The 24835-nt window shown below is 34.6% G+C and overlaps 1 protein-coding gene across 12 annotated transcripts in view; it reads right to left on the minus strand.

Moving 5' to 3' along the window:
- Nucleotides 1-24835, minus strand: part of Clock (clock circadian regulator) — a 111869-nt gene that overhangs the window by 64247 nt on the left and 22787 nt on the right. For 6 of the 12 annotated variants that reach the window (XM_048784498.1, XM_048784506.1, XM_048784505.1 and 3 more), the window contains one exon: nt 7184-7271. The exons of 2 other annotated variants lie outside the window; for them this stretch is intronic. The gene's annotated coding sequence lies outside the window, so the exon portion shown is untranslated. Of the gene's footprint in view, nt 1-583; nt 626-2979; nt 3205-7183; nt 7272-24835 lie in introns of all 12 variants that reach the window. 4 more of the 12 variants (XM_048784502.1, XM_048784500.1, XM_048784501.1 and 1 more) reach the window with 2 other exon arrangements.

Here is a 24835-nt window from a genome sequence, read left to right on the forward strand (position 1 = left end):
AGATAGGACAGAGGGGGTAGGAGGGGAAGGGAGGGAGTAGGGGGTTAGCAAGGATGGTGGAATGTGATGGACATCATTATCCAAAATACATGTATGAAGCCATGAATTGGTGTGAACATACTTTATATACAACCAGAGATATGAAAAATTTTGCTCTATATGTGTAATATGAATTGTAATGCATTGTGCCATCATGTATTTAAAAAAAAATTAAAAATTTTAAGAAAAAGAAAGTCTAGTAGATCATATTGAAGACAAAATCTCAGAGTTGGAAGACAAAGGGGCCAGCACTGAACATTCAGTCAGTATGAAAGAAAATAAGTAACCATCATCAGAATATAAAAGAACTTTAGAGGGCTGGGGATGTGGCTCAAGCGGTAGCGCGCTCGCCTGGCATGCGTGCGGCCCGGGTTCGATCCTCAGCACCACATACAAACAAAGATGTTGTGTCCGCCGATAACTAAAAAATAAATATTAAAATTAAAAAAAAAAAGAACTTTAGAGATTAAATTAAAGAGGGTTGTGAGATATAAGTTATATTATGAATTATCTCTTTAGGAAAATAATAGAAAATTTTCTGTACCTTAAGAATGGCAGCTATCAGGAATACAAACAATAATAAATGCTAGAGAGGATGTGAAAAAAAAAAGGAACACTTTTACACTGTTGGCAGGATTGTAAATTAGTACAACCACTATGGAAAGCACTATAGAGGTTCCCCCAAAAGACTAGTAATGGAACCACCATATGACCCAGCTATACCACTCTTTGATATATATCCAGAAGAACTAAAGGTAACATAAATAGCAATACATGTATACCCATGTTTGTAGCAGTAAAATTCACAATAGATACTATGGAACCAGCTTAAGTGTCCATCAAAGGATAAAAGGATATAAAGTAAATGTGATATATATACACAGTGGAGTTTTCTTTAGCTATAAAGAAGAATGAAATTAAGTTATTTGTAGGAAAATGGAGGGAACCTGAAACATTATGTTTAACAAAATAAACCAGAATCAGAAGCCAATGATCGTATATTTTCTCTCATATGTAGAAGCTAGCGAAGATAAAGGAAAAGAAAGTTTTGGGAGTGGGGAATCTCATGCAAATCAAAGAAAGATGAGTAAAGGAAACAGGGGGAGGTAGGAGAGGAGGGCAAGAGGAAACCCTGCAGAATAACATTGGCAAATTATTTTATTATATCATAAGCATTCATGAATATGCAACAATAAATCTCACCATTACATATAACTGTCATGCACCAATAAAAAATATGAAAATTACATGACAAAAAAAAAAAAAACTAGAAAACAAACTGGGCACAGTAGCATATGCTGTAATCCCAGTGGCTGGAGAGGCTAACGCAGGAGGATCACAAGTTCAAAGCCAGCCTCAGCATCTTAGCCAGGCCCTAAACAACTTAGCGAGACCCGTCTCAAAATAAAATAAAATAAAAGCACTGGGGATGTGGCTCAGTGGTTAAGCATCCTTTGATTCAATTCCCAGTATCAAAAACTTTAAAAATCAAGAATTGAGTCTTGTAATATATAAGAAGGGCCTTGCTGACTACAAAAACAGTGAATCCAACACAGTTTTTAAGATACATAACTGATTCTTCATTAGGCTGTTTTGCTACTTTTGTTAGCAATATTCTTCCAAAAATTATTTGCTATCCATCTTAAACAACTTATCTCTCTCCCAGTCTAGCTCAGGATTCCCTCCTATTTCTCCAGCCTGCTGATCAACATGCTTTTATGTAAGGGAAAGGTAAACAAGGAGAAACAGGGCCTGATTTGAGTACCCTAAAGCACCTTAAATGTCTTTAAGGATATCATATTAACAAAATGATAACAAAGGAACAGCCAAAACACTGTCTGGGGAGTACCCTGTGAAACACAATTTCAATTTGAAAAGACTAGCTAGTCACACTTGACAATGCTATGGATTCTAAGAAAGATTCAGTTTTATATGCTATGCCATATCCCTACAGAAACTGAAGAATAACTTTATTCTACTAAAAACAAAATAAATTTTATCATCAAATTTAAAAAATTTGATATTAACAGGCCAGAATATATGTAAAAATATATCTCTGAGAGGATCAGTTGTAATTACTAGAATTCAAAGTTCACCAATTACAGTTATAGCTAAGAATTAAATGCTCCTTTATGTAAGCCACTGAAACCCACAGTCATTCAGTGATTTGACTTACCAAGTAAGCATGCATGACATTGCTATTTTATGGCAACCAGAAGCAATGGTGGCATGCATCTTTCATAAACACTATTTTTAAAATTAGCTTAAAAAACATTCATCAAATGGAGATATTAGCAACTAAGAAACTAAACAACTCAAATCTCGCAAATAAAGAAGCAGATTTTTTAATTCAGCATACAACATTACACATAATTACAGAAAATCTGTCAGTTCCTCTTTGGAACAGAAGCCTGACACATAAAACACCACATCCTGTATTAAAAATAAATGTGCAGTTTATTATTAATGACATGATACTACTTGTTTTCTTGAATCCTATCTGTTGCTATCTCTGAAAACTTTCCAGTCTTAGCACTAATTTCTCCATTTATAATCATTCTAACCAACATATTAACATATATATCTTAAAACCACACTAAACAAACAAAATAACACACCAACCCCCTTCAGCTACTGTCCCACTTTCTTTGTTCTCTTTCCCAGGAAAACTGCTCATACACATGTACACCTCCCCAACTTTCCAATATCATAATTTTGGTTAAGTGGGTGTTTTGGAATTAACATTATGTTGACTCCTGTAAATGCAATTCACAGCCCAGCCATGTAGTCCTATACTGTATTTACGTTCCCCTTCTACAGTCAGTGTTGTTGTTTTATTGTTTAACTATCTTTGTGCATACTTATTACCAATTTAGCCACAAATTTCACCCTAAATCTACTCTCTATATCCTCAAACACATTATATTCTAACGATCTTACCTTCTCACAACTCTGTATCTTGGAACCTTTTACTCCATTCACACTGGGACTAGGTGTTATCTACTATACCTGGAGATCAGCTGTCATTTTGGCATCACTATTCAGCATCATCCTTGTAATTCACTAGGTCTCTAGTTAAGGTACATGCCCTGTTTCTTGTTAACTCAGGCCTTCACCTTTTTAGTTTACTTTTTATTCTCGTTGAGTAACTCCTTTAATAATGACCTGAAAACGGGGACATGGCAGGTAAATTTTCTGAGACCTCACAAGTCTGAAACTGTCAATAGTGTGTATGTAACCTAGAGTTCAGTTAGAACTATAATCCCAGTGATTCAGGAAGTTGAGGCAGGAGGATCCCAAGTTCAAGACCAGCCTCAGCAAATTAGGCCCTAAGCAACTTAGTGAGACCCTATCTCAAAATTAAACAAACAAAAAAAAGGATGAGGATGTAGCTCAGTGGTAAAGCACCCCTGGGTTCAATCCCCAATATCCCCTACCCCCCAAAAAAGAGTTTAGCTGGATACTACATGCTGGGTAAGAATAATTTTTCCTTCAGCATTTTGAAAATTCCAGTATGGTGCCAAGAAACCTAAAGTCATTCTGAGTACTAATTCTTTATATGTGTCCTATTAGTTCTTTCACCCTGGAAACCACCCTGTGTTCTAAAATTTATAGTGATGTGTCCCATTTGAATTTATTTTTATATTTCAATAGGTACTTTCTAATGAAAAATTCATGATCTCTTGTTCTGGAGTTTTCTTGAATCATTCTCTATTCTTTTTCTCCTCAATTTCCTCTATCCTGTCTTTCTGGAAATCCTATTATTTGAATGTTAGAGATCCTAGTTACTCTAATTTTATTACATCTTCTCTCCCACTTTTATCTCTTTTTCCTCTTTGCTTTAACATACCAGTTTCATTCCTCAACCTTTCCACTGAGTTTTTTTTTTAATTTCTAATTTCACTTCTCTTTGTTTCTATTTCATATTTCCTAGATGCAGAATCTACTTTGACCTTTCTGAAACTATTAAATGGTAGGCTTATGTTTCTCTTAATTTCACTTTCCTATCTGGTCTCCATTTCCCCTAACTTGGTATTCTCTCTTTTGTTTTGACCTTTGTCTCTCACTTAAGAGGTTTTTCTCAGATATCTAGTGATCTCTGGCCACAGGTTTGAATTTGGGGGAGGGAACACTAGAAAGATCACTGGAAGCTTTGTCTTAAGGATTCTTGACTGTGAACTTTACTTTGGAGATAGAAGTTGGACTATATCTCTGGGGGAACTCTCAATGTAATTATCTTCAGACCTTTTCTCTCAGGCCAGTTACAATGCACAGAAAAGCATATTCTCCACTCTTGCTTGAAGTGTATAAAAACCCGTTAGCCTGGGTTCTTAAATCCCCTGTTTTCAAAATCTTATTCCCATTCTCAGCTATGTTTGTTGTTTATTTTATCCTTGATAGAACATAAATATCCATAATTCTGCTAAATCACAGAAGGGGCAGTTGTCTGTTTCAGAGATAAGAGCGAGCTATGGAATACAATGTCCTCTTAAAAAGATTTGCAACGCTCAATCCTTTTTTCAGAACATTGCTTTCAATTTACAAAAATATTTTGAGGTTTTATTCTGCCAAGAAGTTTGTTTCTCAGCTTTCCCATAGCTGCTTACGACTCTTAAGTTCTGCAGGAAAATAACTACACTTCCTTTTGCTTTTCAGGTTTTGACATTTTGTTGCCATTGTTTTCTTTCCTATTCTCCTTATCCTGTGAGGCTACATTATTTGGGAAATCCTTTTACATTATTTACTTTCAATGAAGTTTCAAAAACAGGTGAAGTTTAATCATATTGTTTGCCATCTCAAAGTGGAGATTTCCCATTCTTGCTCTTCATGGACTTTCATTCCTACCCCTCTGATGAGATTACTCACTCTTCATCAGAAACATTCATAGTGCCAAATCTAATTGCTGTTTTACTGTACTCACCATTTGACCTCTTGGTAGCTGTGATTTATTAAATATTTTCTCTTTTTGGTTTCTGGGACAGAACATTTTCCTGTTTTCCCATTCATTTTAATGTCTGCTCCTTCTCCTACAATTAATATTGGCACAAACCAGGGTTGAATACTTCTCAATCTGCCTACACTTCCTAAATAATTTAATCTAGTCATTTGACTTTGAGTACTTCTATATGCAAATGATTTCCAAATCTATGATCTCAGACCAGATTTTCAACTGCAGTCATATATACAACACTGTATTTTGACACATGTACAGAAATGTCAAAGGCATCCAAAACACTATTTAGCCAAATCAGAACATTTGATACTCGACTGTAAATTTGCTTCTCTCCCAATTTTCTTTTCCATCTTGACCTCCATTTACTTTCCCCATCACATAACTATACTGCAGCCACATGTGCACTGTTGCTTAAGCATCCTACATTCAGTCACTTTTGTTCCCACTGCCAGTAAAGCTCTTTTCTCAGATCTGCACATGCTACCTTGTTATTCCAATCTCTACTAAAATGACTCCACTCAATACATCCTTCTTAGACTACCTAAAGGGAGCAGTCATCAGTTTCTACCACATTATACATGTTAATTATCTGCACAGTACTAATCACAAAACATTTGTCTACCTCTAGAAAGCAATCTTCATAAAAGCAGGGGTGGCTTCTGGGTGTTACCCACTGTATACTCATTATCTAAAATAATATCTGAATATAAGTAACGATAGATGTTGGCAAGTATGTGGGGTCAAAAAGTTCACTCATAGATTGCTGGCCGGACTGCAAACTGGTGCAACCACTCTGGAAAGCAGTATGGAGATTCCTCAGAAAACTTAGAATGGAACCACCATTTGACTCAGCTATCCCACTCCTCAGTATATACCCAATGGACTTAAAATCAGCATACTAGGTGTCTCAGCCACATCAATGTTTATAGCAGCTCAATTCACAATAGCTAAGCTATAGAGCCAACCTAGGTGTCCTTTAACGCATGAATGAATTAAAAAAAAATGTGGTATACATATACAATGAAATATTAGTCATAAAGAAGAATGAAATTGTGGCATTTGCCAGTAAATGGATGATCTGGAGACTATCATGTTAAGTGAAATTAGCCAATTCCAAAACACCAAAGGCCAAATGTTCTTTCTGATGTGCAGATGCTAACACACAATAAGGGGAGGAAGGAAAATAGAAGTTCATTGGACTAGACAAAGGGGAATAAAGGGAAGGGAGGGGGAATAAGAATAGGAAAGACAGTAGAATGAATCAGACATAATTTTCCTATGTTCATAAATGAATACATGACCAGTGTAACTCCACATCATGTACAACCATAAGAATGGGAGCCTAATTAGAGTAAATTATACCCCATGTTATGGTATGGATGTGAGGTGTCCCCCAAAAGCTCATGTGTGAGACAATGCAAGAAGGTTTAGAGGAGAAATGATTGGGCTGTGAGAGCCTTAACCTGATCAGTGAATTAATATCTGGATTAGATTAACTGGTAACTGAAGGTAGGTAGGGTATAGCTGGAGGAGTTAGGGCACTGGGGGCATGGCTTTGGGGTATATATTTGTATTAGGCAAGGGGAGATCTATCTTTGCTTCCTGAGCTGCTTCCCTCTGCCACACTCTTCTGCCATGATATTCAGCCTCACCTCAAGCCCCAAGGAATGCAGCCACCCTCCGACAGACTAAGAACTTTGAAACAATGAGCCCTCAAATTTTTCTTTCTCTACAATTGTTCTGATCAGTTTTTTAATTACAGCAGTGAAAAAGATGACTAAAACACTCCATATACATATAATATGTCAAAATATACTCTATTGGGCTGGGGTTGTAGCTCAGTAGCAGAGCATTAAGCTAGCATGTGTGAGGCACTGGATTCAATTCTCAGCACCATATATAAATAAAATAAAGATCCACTGACAACTAAAAAATAAAAATTAAAAAAATATACTCTACTGTTATATATATCTAAACAAATAAAAATTAAGTAATATCTGAACAGAACTACACCTAACATCCATACCATAAACTACAAATATTTTTTGATAAATTAACATAAAAAGACAAATTTTTAAACAAACCCTTTCTAAAAGTAGTGTATGAAAATATTCATGGATCCTTTTATTTATTTATTTTTTACTGGAAAAATGTCATTCAGTGATGCATTATAAGATGCACCTCCTTTACCTTTGGTACTTTGGGGATCTTTTGAACTGATTCTTCAGAAAACTATAAGTTCAAGGATTTCTTCTATATGACCATCAGCCTCAAAATTCTGTTTAAACAAGAAAAAAAAAAAAAAGGTCAGGTTTATTCAAATTATATAGATTGTTTTCATGAAAAGGGTTTTAAATAGTTTTAAAACATAACAAAATTAAAACTGTTTAAAAAGTGCAAAAAATTTTTCAAGTTCTACAGATTATTTCTAAAAGGAAAAAAACCCTTAAAATCATGAATAAATAAATCATTTCAAATTCCAGAATAGAAGTTAAAAGACTAAATGTGTTAATGAATACACAATATAAATGGATACAATCTGTGACATCCGTAAGTTAAACATAGAGTTTTTGTATGCAATATAAGTTATTAGCTTAAGATAGATCATTATGCTTTTAAAAGCCCCATGATAACCATAAAATATTGATAGTATACAAAAAAAATGAGAATGAAAGTATAACAATACCAAAAAAATCAATAAAATGCAAAGGAAGACAGCACAAAGGAAAAGAGGGACAACAGAGTCCTCCCTATCAGTAATAAGCTCTTCCCTATCAGTAACCACTTTTAATCTAAGGACACACATATACAGAAAGAGAAAGGACGGAACGAGATATTCCAGTCAAATAGAAACCAAAAGAAAGCATAAGTGGCTGACTTAAGTAATACAAAACAGACTTCAATTGAAAACTTTCACAACATACATAGTAGGACAATAAAACAGGCAAACTCCAGTACCAGCTACTTGGGAGGCTCAGGCAAGAGGATAGCAAGTTCGAGATCAGCCTGGGCAACTTAATGAGACCCTATCTCCAAAAAAAAAAAAAAAAAGAGCTAGTTATGTGGCTCTCTGTTAGTTTGGCTCAGTGGTAAAGTGCCCCTGGTTTCAATCCCTAGTGCCACAAATAAGCAATTTTTAATAATAAAGAAGAACTAATGCCAATGTTACTCAAATTATTCCATGAACTAGAAAGAGAGGGCACTTTCAACTTCATTTTATGAAGCCAGCATCATCCTAATAACCCAAACAAATGAGGTCATGTCAAGGAAAGCAAACTAATGAATAATATGCCTGGTGAACATAGATGCAAAAAATCCTTATTAAAATGTTAGCAAATTGTCAAAAATACATTAAGAAGGTCATACCTCATGATCATGAGGATTTATTCTGGAGATACAAGGATGGTTCAACATACCAATCAATAAATATATTTCATCATATAAACTCATAGGGGGGAAAATCACAGATCATCTTGACAAGATACAGAAAAGGCCTTTTAGAAAAATCAGTACCCAATCCTGATAAAAACACTGAAGAAACTAGGCATAGAAGGAACTTATCTCACATCATAAAGACTTACATATGACAAAGCCAATATCATACTAAATGGGGAAAAACTGAAATAATTTCCTTCAAATAAGAACATCCATTCTCACCACTCCTATTCAATATAGTTCCTAAAATTTTAGAGCAATTGAGCAAGGGACACAATAGGAAAGAAAGCCAAATTATCCCAGTTTGCAGATGGTATAATCCTATACTTAGAAGTTCCCAAAAGCTCCACCAGAAGACTTCTAGAACTGATAAACAAATTTAGCAAAAATAGCAGGATACAATATCTACATCCAGAGCCAGGCACAGTGGCACATGCCTGTAATCCCAGCGGCTTCGGAAGCTAAAACAGGAGGATCTTGAGTTCAAAGCCAGCCTCAACAATGGCAAGGCGCTAAGCAACTAACTCAGTGAGACCATGTCTCTAAATAAAATACAAAATAGGGCTGGGGATGTGGCTCAGTGCTTCAACCTGAGTTCAATCCAAAAAAAAAAAAAAAAAAAAAAGACCCACATCCAAAAAATTGATAGGTTTTCTTCATACTAATAATGAATCCACACTGAAAAAGAAATCAAGAAAACAACTCCAATCATAACAGGTTCAAAAAGAATTTTTTTTACATTGTCTCTAACCAAGGAGGTGAAAGACCTCTATAATGAAAATTATAAAGCACTTAAGAAAGAAAACACTAGAAGATAAAAGGTCCACCCATGTTCTTGCATATGTAGAATTAATGTTATTGAAATGGTCATATTACCAAAGCATCTACTGATTCAATCCAATCCCTACCCACCAAAATACCAATGATATTCTTCAGAGAAAAAGAAAAAATGGTCCTAGTGACAGCCTTTTAACAAATGGTGCTAGAGAACTGGGCATCCACAAGTAGAAGAATGAAACTAGATTCATATCTTTTACCCTGCACCAAAATCAACCCAAAGTGTATCAAAGACCTAGAAATTAAGAGCAAAAAATTGGTAACTGCTAGAAGAAAACATAGGGTCAACATTCCAACCTACGGGCATAGGCAATGACTTCCTCAATAGGACTCCTAAAGCTCAGGAGCTATATGTAGAATTAATGTAATGCATCAAACTTAATAGCTTTTACAGAGGAAAGGGAACGAAGTACAAAGAGGGCCTACAGAAAGGGAGAAAATCTTAACTAGCTACCCTTCTCACAGAGGATTAATATCCAGAATATAAAAGAACTCAAAAAATGAAAACAAAAAAATAAAAAACCCAATTAATAAATGAGCAAATGAACTGAATGACACATCTCAAATGTACAATGACTGTTTGCTTTCCCACAACTAAGATCAACATGCCCTGGAGTAGGGAGGCTTCCTGATTCCTGTTGCGACGTATGAATTATTTTCCTTTCTCCTCTCTCTAATGGCCAACAAATATATGAAAAAATTTGTTCAACATCTTTAGCAATTAGGGAAAGCAAATCAAAATTACAGTGAGATTTCATCTCGCTCCAGTTAGAATGGCAAACATGAAGAATACAAATAAATACTAAATACTGAGAGGATGTGGGGATAAGAATACACCTATGTACTGTTGGTGGGACTGTAAACGGGAACAACCACTATGGAAATCAGTAAGAAGGTTTCTCAAAAGACTGGGAATGGGACCACCATATGACCCAGCTATGCCACTCTTCGGTATTTATCCAAAAGAACTTAAAGCAGCATACAATAGTGATATATGTATACCCATGCTTACAGCAGCACAATTCACAATACCCAAGTGATGGAATACACCTAGGTGTTTGTCAACAGATGAATGGATAAAGACAATGTGGCATATATACAGACTGTGGAGTTTTTTTCAGCATAAAGAAGAATGCAATTAGGTCATCTACAGGAAAATAGATGGAACTGGAGATCATCATGTTAAGTGAAATTAAGCCAGACTCAGAAAACCAAGGGTTGTATATCTCCTCTCATATGTGGAAGCTAGGGAGAATAAAAGGAAGAAAAAAAAAAAAACTAGGGGAAATCTCATGAAAATAGAAGGGAGATGGAACAGAGGAAGTTGACAAGGGGAAGGGAGGGTAGGAGTGAAACGGGAGGTGCTTAAGAATGAAACGGACCAAATTATACTGTTATAATGTGTGCACTTACACATCTATAGCAATGAATTCCACTATTATATATAATCACAATGCACCAATATAAAAGAAAAATAATAAAACGAAATCAGAATAATTTTTAAAAAGGTTAAAGATCGTGAGATGTGGAGATTATCCTGAATTATCCAGGTGGGTCCTATGTATCACATGAGAGTTAAAAGTTAAAAAACTTTCCTGGCTGTAGTCAGAGATACCAGATAGAGGAAGGGTCAAAAGATATAAATGCTGGCTTTAAAGATGGAGGAAGGTAGCCACAAAGCTTAGGAAACTGAGCAGCTTACAAATAAGAAAGAGGAATGCAGGCCTGCCAACATCTTGAGTTGTTGCCCAGCAAAAGCCTGTTGGAATTCTGAGCTGTAGAACTGTAAATATGAATTATTGTAGGCCATTAAGTGTGTGGTAATTTGTATGGCAGAAAGAGAAAATTAAGGCCTAAAATCTGTGTCTGCTCTTAATAAATCTGCCTTTCATAGACCTCTCCCCCTTAGACATTTGCAATAATTTGCCTAAAACAAATCCTGTTTGTGCTCTATATTCTTTTTATATCAATTACCAGAAGTCTAAGACTTCCAGGTCATTCCTCCATACACTCTGTATATCCCCCACTCCACTGATGCCTGTTCCCTTCCTTCCCCATTTCCAAAACCATTTCTCTATGTCCTCTGAAACTTACAGTATTTCATCATCAAAATGTCCTGTTTCCTCAATAATGTTCCTCATTTTTATAACACCAAATGAAACCTCAGTCTCCTCTAAGGATTCTGCTCTATCTACCAAGCTTTGAAATAATGACTGTTTGCTTTTCCACAACTCAGATTCAACACGCCATGGAATAGGGAAGCTTCCTTATTCCCATTGTCATGTATGAATTATTTTCCTTTCTCCTCTCTAAAATCCCAGCTTTGAATCTACTATCCCCTTCTTCTTGTAGCTATTCACAAATTCCCAGGACAAGTCCTCTCATTCCCTAAAGAGTATTACCCTTCTCAATTTTCATCGAATATAAAATAATTCAGTTCCCTGAACTCTTGTGCAACAATTTTGTGCTCCTCCTATCTCCCACTCACTCCACTATTATTCTGGAAGTCACCATTACCAATAATGATCCACCTTGCCCACCTATATTCTCTATGTCAAGTACCTTATCCCTTTCTCTTATAAGCTAGGATAACATGTGATCCCTGATGCAAGCAGACAAAAACATACCTTTTTTAAAAAACTGGCAACATAGCTCTAATTTGTTTATGTTAAGGTGGAGGCAGCGGAGGAGAGCAGGAGAAAGAGAAAGAGGGAGAGGAGGAGAAAGAGAAGGAGGAGGAAAAGGAAGAAGAAAGAGAAAGAAGAAAATTGTCCCAGCTCACAAATTTTTGCCAGTCCTTCAGTTTCACATCCTGGTAAAGACCCAAAGGAGCAAGGTAAGTTACTGGAGATTGTCAGGAAAATCAAACACAGTGGCAGTCTATGATTGGTCAAGTTGTTCAACAACCTCTATCAGAAATGCTTCATTCTTGTTCAAATTTGTCTAAGCTCTGTTCTTCCTTTTTGCTAGAGTTCTTTCCACATTTTTCATGTAGACAAGACATTTTAGGAGCTATTTATGACTACGACTCAAATATAGCTCAAGTAGTGCTAACAATAAAAACTTAGGGATCCCAATTTACAGTATTTACAACATGTGCACACAACACAAAATGAGGAATTTGTTGAACTGAAACCAAGGTTTCTGAAGATTGTTTTGCCACATCACAGAATACCAAAATTCCTTTCTAGCTTTAATCTATATCTTCAGTTTCATCCCCCATTCTATCCTCACGGTACACCCATACTTCCTATTCTCCAGCTACACTAGACTTCTTACCATTCCCGTGAAATAGAAAACAAAGATCCTTGGATAACTAAAGATCTGCCCATCAATGCCCAAGATACTATCAGCACAAATGTCTCTTTCATATAATAAACTAGAATTATCTTCACAGAAAATCACACTGTCATGTAAACCAGGATTCAATTAATTGCTATAAAAACTTTATGGTATATGCTATTTGTAAAAACCTAAACAGAGCTACCATCTATTGATCTCCTATGCCTGCTGTGACAGATGACCACAAAAAATTGTTTTGTTTTAGTCCATTATCTCACAGTTCAATGAATTGGAGTCACTTGGCTAAAATTAGGGTATGAGCAGGACTGCATTCTTTTCTGGAAGCTCTAACAGAGAAATAGTTTACTTGCCTTTTTAAGCTTCAAGAGACTGCCCACATATCTCTTCTGCCTCACTCTTGCCTTATGACTTAAAAGACCCTTGTGACTACACTGAGCCAACACACATAATTCAGGACAATCTCAGTTCAAGGTTAGTTGATTAGCAATCTTTAATTGTTCCTTGCCATGTAACCTATCACGTCACAGATTCTGGGAATCAGAATAGAGACATCTTTGAAGGGTCTTATTATGTCTACTATGTACCATGAATCAAGAAGTCTTTCTTTGGAAGAGAGTAGAATTAATCAGACATAACTTTCCTATGCTCATATATGAATACACAACCAGTTAAACTCCACATCATGTACAACCATAAGAATGGGATCAAAATTGTAGTGGGTTGCACTCCATGTATGTATAAAATGTCAAAATACACCCCACCGTCATGTATATCCAAAAACAACAAATTAAAAAAAATAAGAAAAGCAAAATCAAATACTTTGAAGCAAAGAAACATTAAAGAATAATTTGATCTATTAATAGTTAAAATATTCCTTAACTTCTGAACTATTCCTTTCATGTTTCTTCAAGGAAATTATTTTTTAAAAAAGTAGATGATGATTTGGGCTGCTGAATTCAACTGCAACTAAAAATCTAACTTTATTATTATTATATGGTAGCAAGAGACTATGAATGTTTTGCCAAATGGGAAAATTTGTTAATATCTAAATGAAAATAAGAACATATTTTTCCTTTTGGAAAACTATTTAACTGCTATACGATATTTTTAAATTGACATGATTTATAAACCTCAAATAGACTTCCAAACAAGATGAAATAAACCCCAGAATTTGTGAAACAGTTTATTGTTTTAAAAAGCCAATGTGTACAAATTTCCAAAATAGGTCTCCAGAAAAAGAAAAAAGTAAACTGTATCAACCTGAAAGCAGCATAGAATTTTATTAGTGTCATAAATCTTCGAGGAACTTGTTAGGAAATTTGAGCAAGTATTATTATACAACTACTGGGCTTAGAGCTTTCTCATCAGATAATTAATAACATGTAACTAATATGTACAACTTAATATCAACATGTTGACATATATACTCTATCATGAGATCACTAGAGCCACTTAAAATGCTACTAAAAATATATCTGTTATCATGATACAAACTTTTTGTAGTGTAATCACCTCATAAAAAAGTCAGTTGTTTTGACCCATTAAAATATACATAAACTGCCAAGGCATTTGTGTGCAGCCAAGTGGGCCACGCAAGTTTACAACCATCTGAAAATGAGTTAAAATACGCATCCTGAACCACACATTCAGAAAATAACAACCATAAATCATTTATTCTTCACTAAAATAATCATTATTTCTAAGCCTGTGTTAAAGATAAATTTGTTCTCTTTAAACTATAAGATGTTACAATCTGATTTACACGTTATCCATTTCTACTTATCTCTGTCCCTATATACTTTCAAGGCTTTCAAAGAAAAACACACATGGGTATATTTAATCCCACAGATGATTATTATTTTAATCCACTAGTTGATCATCTGGTCCCTACCCATGAAATGATGAGGTCTGAAATAGGGTTAGGCCAAGACGCTTTCTGAATCTGTGGAGTGGCAAGGTAGATGGGCTCCAATTACACAGACAGATCTCTGCAGCACATAAGGAATATGAGGCTATGAGGCTGTGTAGATGGAGGATGCTAATTCACCAGCCAGAGGCTTGGGACCCGGTTTCACAGAGTGCAGTACGGACTTAATAAGTACTACAGAAGAAACATACTCTTTCTTTATACAGAAGATGTAAGACTTGATGATATTTCTTCTGATTTATCTTCAAGTTCACTTTCTTCCTCTGTCATCTCCATTCTGTGATAAGCTGATGCAGTAAATTATATTTCAAATACTATATTTTTTCATTCTGAAATTTCTATTTAATTCCTTCATATAATATTTTCTTTTTCTGAACTGAGGATTTTACTCAGGGGTACTCTAGCATTAGGTTACAACCCCAGCCCTTTCTATTTTGAGACAGTGTCTCGCTGAGTTACCCAGTATGGCCTTAAATTTGCAATACTTCTGCTTCAGCTTCCTGGGTAGCTGAGATTATAGGCATGTACCACAACACCCAGCTTCATTTCTATTTTTCATAGGGAAAATCTGGAGTCTTAGAAGCAAATCCTACAAATTTATGGTCTGTCTTTCTATTCATTTTAAGTACTTACTCTTACCTCATGAGCAGGAGCTACTGCAGAATTATCTTTTTCTGATAATTCATCTTTTGTATCACGTCAAAGGTGACATCTGATTATTGTCTTTTTTTTCCCCCAGTAACAAATGGTCAGATTTTCCTGCTTGTATGTCAAGCAATTTTGGATTATATTCTAGACATTCTGAATATTAGGCTACAAGATTCTAGGTTCTAATAACATCCTCTGGAGAATTTTTAAGTTTAGACCGCAAGTTCTGTCTTGCCTTCTGTAGGTGGTGGAACCAAAGTCAACTAAGTTTTCAAAGCCTGTACCTTACTATTTGGATTCATCCTCTGCCTGCATCACTCAAGGACAAGTCTGCAGTATGAGCAGGGGCTTATATCATAGTTCGTACTCTAAGTCTTGGTTATGTTTCTCTGGTTCTGTTCTGTGCATGTACAGCTTGGATGTACAGCTCTGTGGGCTCAGACACACAATTTAGGGCTCACTTCTTGAAATTTCCAAATCATGCCCTGGCTTTCAGGGGCATCTTCTTGATTCCTTTGGCCAGAGATGGTTTTCTCTTGAGAGTTTTAAGAGCTGGTGTCACCATGGCAATGAAACTTGACAAGTGGAGATGGTCTGAGGGCAAGTGGGGAGAGAAAAGAAGAAGGCTACTTTTCCTTGTCCTCTGGCTAGAAATAAGGGATTTCTCTTGGAGATCTTGTTAATAGCTCCATCCCATGTGTAGTGCTACAATCCAACAAACTGTTCTGTTAAAGCTAGGTCATATAAAGAAAAAAAATTATAAGCTCACTACTACACAAGCTAATCTTCTAATTTTCTCTTCCCTTCCGAAACTGTCTGCTATCGTTTACTTTTCAGAGTCTTTAGATACTTGATTTTTGTATTCTATTCAGAGCTTTTAGTTTTAATCAAAGAGATTCTTAATATATTGAGTCTATCCATTAGATTTTACCCATTTCTCAACAAATTTTCATCTAACAGCTTTATGAGTCTGACTGCTTATCATCTAGATTCATTACTATATCAAGAGTTGCACTATGGTGAGTTTCTTTTATTCGCCAGATTTTTTTGTGGGAAGGGGAGGGTAGTATTAGGGATTGGGGATTGAATGCAGGAATGATTTACCACTGAGCTACATCCCCAGCCTTTTTAAAAAATAATAATAATGTTTTATAGTGCATTATAGTCATACATAACACTTGGGTTCATTTTGACATAACCATGCATACATGGAATTTAATTTGTCCATTTCAGTCCCCAGTATCTCCTCTTTCCCTTCCCCTATTCCCCTTCCTCTACTCTACTGGCCTTACATTAATTAATTAATTCATTCATTCATTCATTCATTTATTCACTTATTCATAGCTTTACTGAGGTAAAACTGACATAAAATAAAATGCACATACTTGAAGTATGTAATTTGATCAGTTTTGACATGTTACATTCATTCATTCATTTAACTGGTGTTTCATGCATATACAAAAGAATTCACTACTGTATATTTACATAGTGTAATTTTGTCAAATTCATTCTACATTTCCTCCTCTTTCCCTTCCCTTCATCCTCCCCCTCAATCTTTTTTTTATTCCACTGATCTTCCCTCTATCCTTAAAAAATCTGATCACTACCCTTTTTCCTTTACTTCATTGTAGCTTTCACATGAGAGAAAGAAAACACTTGACCCTTGATTTTCTGAGTCTAGCTTATTTCACTTGGCATGATGTTCTCCAGTTCCATTCATTTACCAGCAAATGCCATAACTTTATTCTTCTTTATGTCTAAGTAAAACTCAACTGTGTACACATACCACATTTTCTTAATCCATTCATCTACTGAGAGGCACCTGGGCTGGTTTCATAACTTGGCTATTGTGAATTATCTCAGTCCTTTTTATTTTTTATTTTGGGGCAGGGTCTTGCTAAGTTGTCTGAGCTGGCCTTGAATTTGCAATCCTCCTGCCTCCTCTCAAGTTGCTGAGATTACAGACATGTACTACTATGCCCTGAAACTCCAGCTATTAAGAAATTAAGCTGTAATTCTTCTACAAATACAACTTTCTCTCCTATTTGGTAATCTTGGGATATAATCTGCACAGAAAAAGAACAAATGGTCAAAGGGTTTTTTGCTTTAATTTACCAATTGTTTTCAAAATAATTATTTGGTGCCTATGAGGTATTTTTTAAATATTTATTGTGAAATCTTGGGTTCTTAAATATTTGTGTATTTCAATCAACTACAGTTGTTGTTGTTATTATTATTATTTTGCTATATCATTCTTGCTAGTCTTGAAGCTATGGACTCAAGCAATCCTTCCACCTCAGACTCCCAAGTACCTGGGACTACAGGTATGTATCTTCATGTCCAGCCCATTATACTTTTTAAAAACTATTATGGGGAATCACAAAATACACAGAGTAAAAAGAATAATATGATTAATCCCATATATCCAACACTCAGTTTCAACAGTTATAAACTCATGGCTAACCTTGTTTCCTCTATTCTGTCCCTTCCCCTTTCTTGCCACTCCTTTGGATTATCAGAAGCAAATCAAGAAAAACCATATCATTTTATCTGTAAATGGTCTAGTGTGTATTTATAAATTACAAATATTTTTTAAAACATAACCATAGTATCATTATCAGACCTTAAAAAGTTAACAAAAGATGTTTAAGACATCTATACATAAACAATAAAAGCATTCTGAGAAAAATTATTGAAAGTCCTAAATATATGGCAGTATACACTCTGGCTAGTGTATTGGAAATTTCAATACTGAAAAATGTTCAATATATCCAAATTGATCCACAGATTCTATACTAAGCTAGTCAAAATTCTAGCAAGCTATTGGGTTGTTTGTCTTTTTGTTTTTGAGCCAGGGGGCTGCAGGGGAAGGGTAACAGGTGGAGAGATACTGAGGCTGAGTGCAAATTTTTCATTGAAATTCAAGGTCCTAGTAGAACTAAGACAATTTTTTTAAAAAAAATTTTTTAGTTGTACATGGACACAGTATTTTTTTAAATATTTATTTATTTACTTTTAGTTATATGTGGACACAATATCTTTATTTTAATGTGGTGCTGAGGATTGAACCCAGGACCTCACGCATGGCAGGCAAGTGATCTACCTCTGAGCCACAACCCCAGCCCGACACAGTATTTTTTAAAATTTATTTATTTACTTTCCTCACATGTGGGAGGCACGCACTTTACTGCTGAGCCACACCCCAGCCACCAAACTAAGACGATTTTGAAGAACAAACCTAGATCATTTAAACTACCAGATACTGAGATGTATTGAAAATTACAATAATAAAAAGAGCATGGCACTGTTACAAAAGCAGACAAAGAGACCAGTAGAACAGAAGTCCAAAAATAAATTCATGAATAAAAAGCCACCTGAATTATAACAAACATGCTATTTCATTTCACTAGGAAAAGGCTAGTCTTCAATAAAGATCACTGGAAGTAGCCAATATTACACAATATATAGAAAACAAGAATGCCTATATTATAACAAAACTTTGTTCACAAACACTAAAATCACAATCTCACTTGACTTTCATGTAACACAAATTAGTACTCTTTGAGATTTTTTTCACCCATTTAAAAATGAAAACATTACTCTTAACTCATGCATCATTCAAAAATAAGAAGCAGGTTGTATTTGACAGTGTATGGATCCCTGATGGAGACTCATTTATAAACTTGGAGCTATAGCAGGTAACTGGCCCTTCTTTACCTCAGTTGCCTGATACTTAATCTCTAAGTAAATAATTCTTATTTAGCTTTTCAGTCATTTGCAAATCATCTTTTAATCTCAGAAGAAAAGCTGATTTTAATTTTTGAGCAATAACTAAGAAATTTCAGAAATTACTAAAATGAAGGTACTTTCCATCTGGATCTTAATTATTTTGCCAATGAATACCTTTTCATTCCTCATAAGAATTGAAATTCTAGGGCTGCAGCTGTAGCTCACTTGGTAGAATGCTTGCTTGCCTAGCATGTGTGGGGCACTGGGTTTGAACTTCAGCACCACATAAAAATTAAAAAATAAAAGTATTGTGTCCATCTACTATAAAAAATATTTTTTAAAAAGAATTGAAATTCTCGGGCTGGGGATGTAGCTCAAGCGGTAGCGCGCTCGCCTGGCATGCGTGCGGCCCGGGTTAGATCCTCAGCACCACATACAAACAAAGATGTTGTGTCCACCAAGAATTAAAAAATAAATATTAAAAAAATTCTCTCTATCTCTATCTCTCTCGCTCTCTCTTTAAAAAAAAAAAAAAAGAATTGAAAGTCTAAAGATAAGTAAAAGTTACCAAAGTAAATAGCTGATTATGCCCAAAATATTTTTATAATTCCTTGGCTTGTATGATCACCAGGATACTGAAAATCACTCTACCATGATTAAGAAGAGAAGGGGGGAAAATGATGGCATACCTCTAAGCTCAAAATGAAGAATGAAGGTATCTAGTGAAACTCACCAAGTTCTAAAGATTGATCTAGAAGAACTGCAGAATTTTCCAAAACTATCTTATATTATGACAAAAATCGGCTTCTGAGTTTTAGAGTTTTACAGAAAAAATAACAACTTTATAAACAAGGGCAGTTGCTGAAATCATGCTAACCAACTTCTATGTTAAATTTTCTCCAATATTTTTTTTTCATCCATGTAAAAAACATTTATGGGGAACCTGCTGCATACCAAGAATTAGGGATGCAGCAATGAACACATAAGATCACTAGGGGAAATCAGTCTCTAGAGCAACTGGAAATGAGAAGGAAAGCTTGATGGACCACAATAATGTAAAGGGAAACCATAACAAAGATACAAACCAATCTTCTAGGAAATGGTTAGGAATGATCTCCTAAAGGAAGGGCATTTAATGCTAGCATTAGTATGATCTACTCAAAAAAAGAACAGGGGTGGTAGAAAAAAATATTTTGTCCATAGGGAACAGCATGTTCAAAGGGACAGACATAGGAGAGAATATGACATTTGTATTAAGTCCAACTCATCATGCAACATTCTCATGTTATGACACACACCTGTAATCCCAGCAGCTCAGGAGGCTGAGGCAGGAGGATCACAAGTTCAAATCCAGCCTCAGCAACTTAGTGAGGCCCTCCCAACTTAGTAAGAGCCTATCTCAGATTAAAAAAAAAAAAAAAAAAAAAAGATTAAAAAAAAAAAGGATGTGGCTCAGTGTTTAAGCACCCCAGAGTTTAATCCCTGGCCATAATAATAATAATAATAATAATAATAATAATAATAATAATAATAAAAAAATAAATCCAGTATTGCTGCTTAGAGGAAAAAAAGGAATGAGAGGGGAAGAAAAGAAAGTAAAGGGCAAAGCAATTTTCCATAAATCACAAAAGACTAAAAGTTCATTTCAAATCCTCACTACTTGAGGACAATATACTAGCCATTCTGATGCTCTGGGAAGGAAGCTGAGAGGCCCCTAGAGAGGAATTTCAGAAGGCTCTTGCACAGGCCCAACACTTCAGTGGGCCAAGAGTCAACTTCCTACAGATGGAGAAAAGAATCAACCAACCATCAGGAACTCATCATGCAACATTCTCAGTTACTAATTAATAATTACCAAGTACTTCACTATGTATAAAGCCCTGTTTTAAGGGTTTTACATATATTAATTCAATCTTCATAGCATCCCGATGAGATATGTGCTTTTATTGTCCTATTTACCCAGTATGATTTTAATGACAGTCTAATTGTGGCTATTAATTTTATTTTATTAACAATTAATGTTAAAATTATCAGAAATAACACCTCTGCCATTAGTACTAAATGTATTTTAATTACCCTTATATTAGTAAAGTACCATTTTAAGTATCAATTATTTACAACAATTATTTGTGTTTTTTTAACATTTTCTAACTTAAAGGAGTTATTGTAGGTTCATAGCAAAACTGAGTGCAAAGTAGAGATTTACCATATGCCCCAGCCACCACACATGCATTGCCTTTCCTATAAACAGTACACCACCACCAGAGTGGTACATTTGTTATAACTGATGACCTACATCGACACATCTTCATCACCCCAAATCCAGTTTATATTAGGGTTCACTCTTGATGTTGTACATATTATGGGTTTGAACAAACTAACAATGACATTTACCATTATATAACACAGATTAAATTCATTGTCCTAAAAATCTCTGTGTTTCTTTCTCTCCACCTCTGGAACCAATGGTCTTTTTACTGTCCCCATAATGCTTCCTCTTCCAGAATGTCATACAGGAATCATAAAATATGTAGCATTTTCAGATTGACTTCTTTTACTTAGTAATATATTTAAGATTACTGCATGTCTTTTTATGATATGATAGCTCATTTCTATTTGGCACTGAATAAAATTCTCTTGTCTTTCTATCACAAAGCTTGCCTTTGATATTGTGAATTGAAAAATCATTTGCCAAGCTCAATGTCATGTAAATTTTCTTTTACATTCTCTTCTAGGATTTTTAAGCGTCTGTATTTTACATTTACAACCACGCCCTATTTTGAATTGATTTTTATGATATTTTTATGATTTATATAATGAGGTTTTTTTTCTTTCCTTGGCATAGGGATATCTAGTTTTTCTGTCTTTTCTCCATTATAATGCCTTTGCTCCTTTGTCAAACATCAGTTAGCTACATTTATGTAGGACTGCTTCTATGATCTCTACTCTATTCTACTGATCTGTTTATTTTAATTTTTTACCAATGCCATAATCTTTTTTACTATGGTTTTATAGTAAGCCTTGAAGTCAGGCAGTATAAAACCTCATTGTATAAAACATCTTTGTTCATTTCCTTCAGTTATGAGTTGGCAATTCTGGGCCCTTTGCCTCTCCATATAAACTTCAAAATCAGTCTGTTAATATGTACAAAATAAATCAGCGGGATTTTGATTGAAATTGCATTGAATATGTAAATAAAGTCAGGAGAAAATAATATTTTAAAAACATAGTCTTCTTATCTATGAACATGAAATATCTATTTAGATTTTCTTTAATTTTTCATCAGTTGACATTTTTATAAAAATCTTGTACATAATTTTATCAATTTATACCTATGTATGCATATTTGAGAATGTTAATGGAAATGGGCATTTTTTTTAACTTTCAAATCCCCTTGTCTATTGCTTATATATAAGAACATTTGCTCTTATATATTAATTTTGAATATGCTGCTATTTTATTATAATTGCTTATTGGTTCCAAGAGTGATTTTTTTTGTCCACTGAATTTTCTACATAGATAATTATGTCTTCTGTAAAGAAAGTAAGTTCTTTTATTTCATTTTCCTGTGTCACTGCATTAGTTAGGACTTCCAGTGTGATGTTGAAAAGGAATGGTAAAAGGGGACATCATTAACTTGCTCCTGATCTTACTGGGATATTCACCTCCAGATTCTCACAAGTATAATGTTAGCTGTACAGTTGAATTTTTTCCCCACATTCAAGCAATACTTACATTGAATCTTCCATACGCATTCCAACACCGACAGCTAACCTAGTTACTAGGTTTCTTCCACACCCTGATCCCCACAATTCTAAGATACAGTTCATATACTGTATAACTCACACATTTAAAACCTATAGTGTTTTTCAGTATATTTACAAACTTGTGCAACCATCAACACAATCTGATTTTAGAAAACTTTTGTCCTTTGTAGAGATAAGGTTTTTTGTAGATGTCTTTTTTTCCTTCTTATCCCCCCCCACCCTGACCCCCGCCATGCGCAAGAACTCATACCAAACATCAAACCCAGAGCCCTGAGCATACTAGGCAAGTACTCTGCCACTGAGTTATCTCCCCAACCCCTACATGTTCTATATTTAAATTTAAAGAAGTTCCCTTCTATTCCTAGTTTACTAAGGTTTTTATCATGAATTTGTGTTGGAATCTGTCAAATATTTTTTCTGCACCTATTGACATGACCATATATAATTTTTCCTCTTTAGCCTGTTGATATGATAGATTACAGCAATTTTTGTATGCTGGGTCAGGCATGCATGCCTAGGATAAATCCTATTTTATTTTAGCATATCATTATTTTTATACACTACTGAATTTGATTCACTGTTATCTTATTAAGAATTTCTCACTTATGTTCATGAGAGATGTTGGTCAGTAAGGTTTTTCACCTACAACATCTTTGGTGTTGTGAACTAAAAAATCATTTGCCAAATTCAATGTTCTTCTAGGATTTTTAAGTGTCTGTATTTTACATTTAGAGTAATGCTTCTCACCAAGATTTAGAAAGTACTCCCTCTGCTTCTATCTTGTAAGAAAAGAGACTGCAGGAAATGATATGATTTCTCCCTCAAATGTTTGGTAAAATTCATGGGGATCCATCTGAGCCTAAAACTTTCTATTTTATTAGTTGATTCAATTTCTTTAAATAGAGGCTGATTCCAATTATGTCCTTCAAGGAATTGGTTCATTTCATCTAGGTTATCAAATTTATGGACATAGTTTACTATTATAGTCCTTTACTATCCTTTTAATGTCTTTAAGACCTATAGTGATGTCCCTTCTTTCAGGTCTATTATTAATTTCTGTCTTTTTCTCTTAGCCTAGCTAGAGGCCGCTAAACTTTACTGATATTTCAAAAGAACCAGATTTTGGTTTTGTTGGTTTTATCTGTTGATGTCCTGGTTTCTGCTCTAAATTTTACTTTTTTTTTTTTTTTTTTTTTTTGTGGTTGTGATAGGGATTGAACACAGGGCCTTGTATATGCTAAGCAAGCACTCTACCAACTGAGCTATATCCCCAGGCTGCTTCTGCCTGAATTCAATTTGCTCTTCTTTTTCTAGTCTCCTAAGTTAGAAACTTAGATTTTTAGATCTTTATTATTTTCTAATATAAAAACTTCTATCCATAGCTTTTGCAGTATCCCACATATTTTAATTATCTTCATTTTCATGTAGTTCAAAGATCTTAAAATTTGTCTTCATAGTTCCTCTTTGACTCAGATATTTAGAGGCATGCTATTTAATTTTCAAATACTTTGAATTTTTCAACTATCTTTCTGTAACTGATTTCTAGTTTAATTCCATCGTGATGTGAGAATACAGTGTTAAATTTCTATATTTTTTAAATTCATTAACAGTGTTTTATGGCCCAGAAATATAGATTAACTTAGAGAATATTTTGCATAAGCTTGAAAAGAGAATGTATTCTGCTATCAGTGAATGAAGTAGTCTATAAATGTCAATTACATCCAGTTGAGATTGATAGTGTGTTGTTAAACCAAACTATGCCCTTACTGATTTTCTGTCTCCAAATCTGTCCACTTCTGATAGAGGGATACTAAAGTCTTCACTCTAATTAGTGAACTAATCTATTTCTCCTTTACTTCTAGCACAGTACTGTCAGTTTTTGCCTTATAATGGAACATTTTTGTCAATGTTTCATTGTTAGCCAAATATATACATTTAGGACTGTTATGCCTTCTTGAAAAAGTGACCCCTTTATCATAATGCAATGACCCACTTTATTCCTGATAACTTTTCTTGCTCAGATAATCACTTTTGTCTGAAATTAATATATCCAGTCACACTTTCTTTTGATATTTCTCCATCCACTTACTTTTAATCTGTCTTCATATTTAAAGTGGGTTCCTTTAGATAATACAGAATTGAATCTTGCCATCTGTTCCATTCTGAAACTCTTTTATTTTTATTTTTTTTATTTAT

The sequence above is a fragment of the Marmota marmota genome, unplaced genomic scaffold, assembly GCF_001458135.2.
Source record: "Marmota marmota marmota unplaced genomic scaffold, marMar, whole genome shotgun sequence".
Lineage (NCBI taxonomy): Eukaryota > Metazoa > Chordata > Mammalia > Rodentia > Sciuridae > Marmota > Marmota marmota.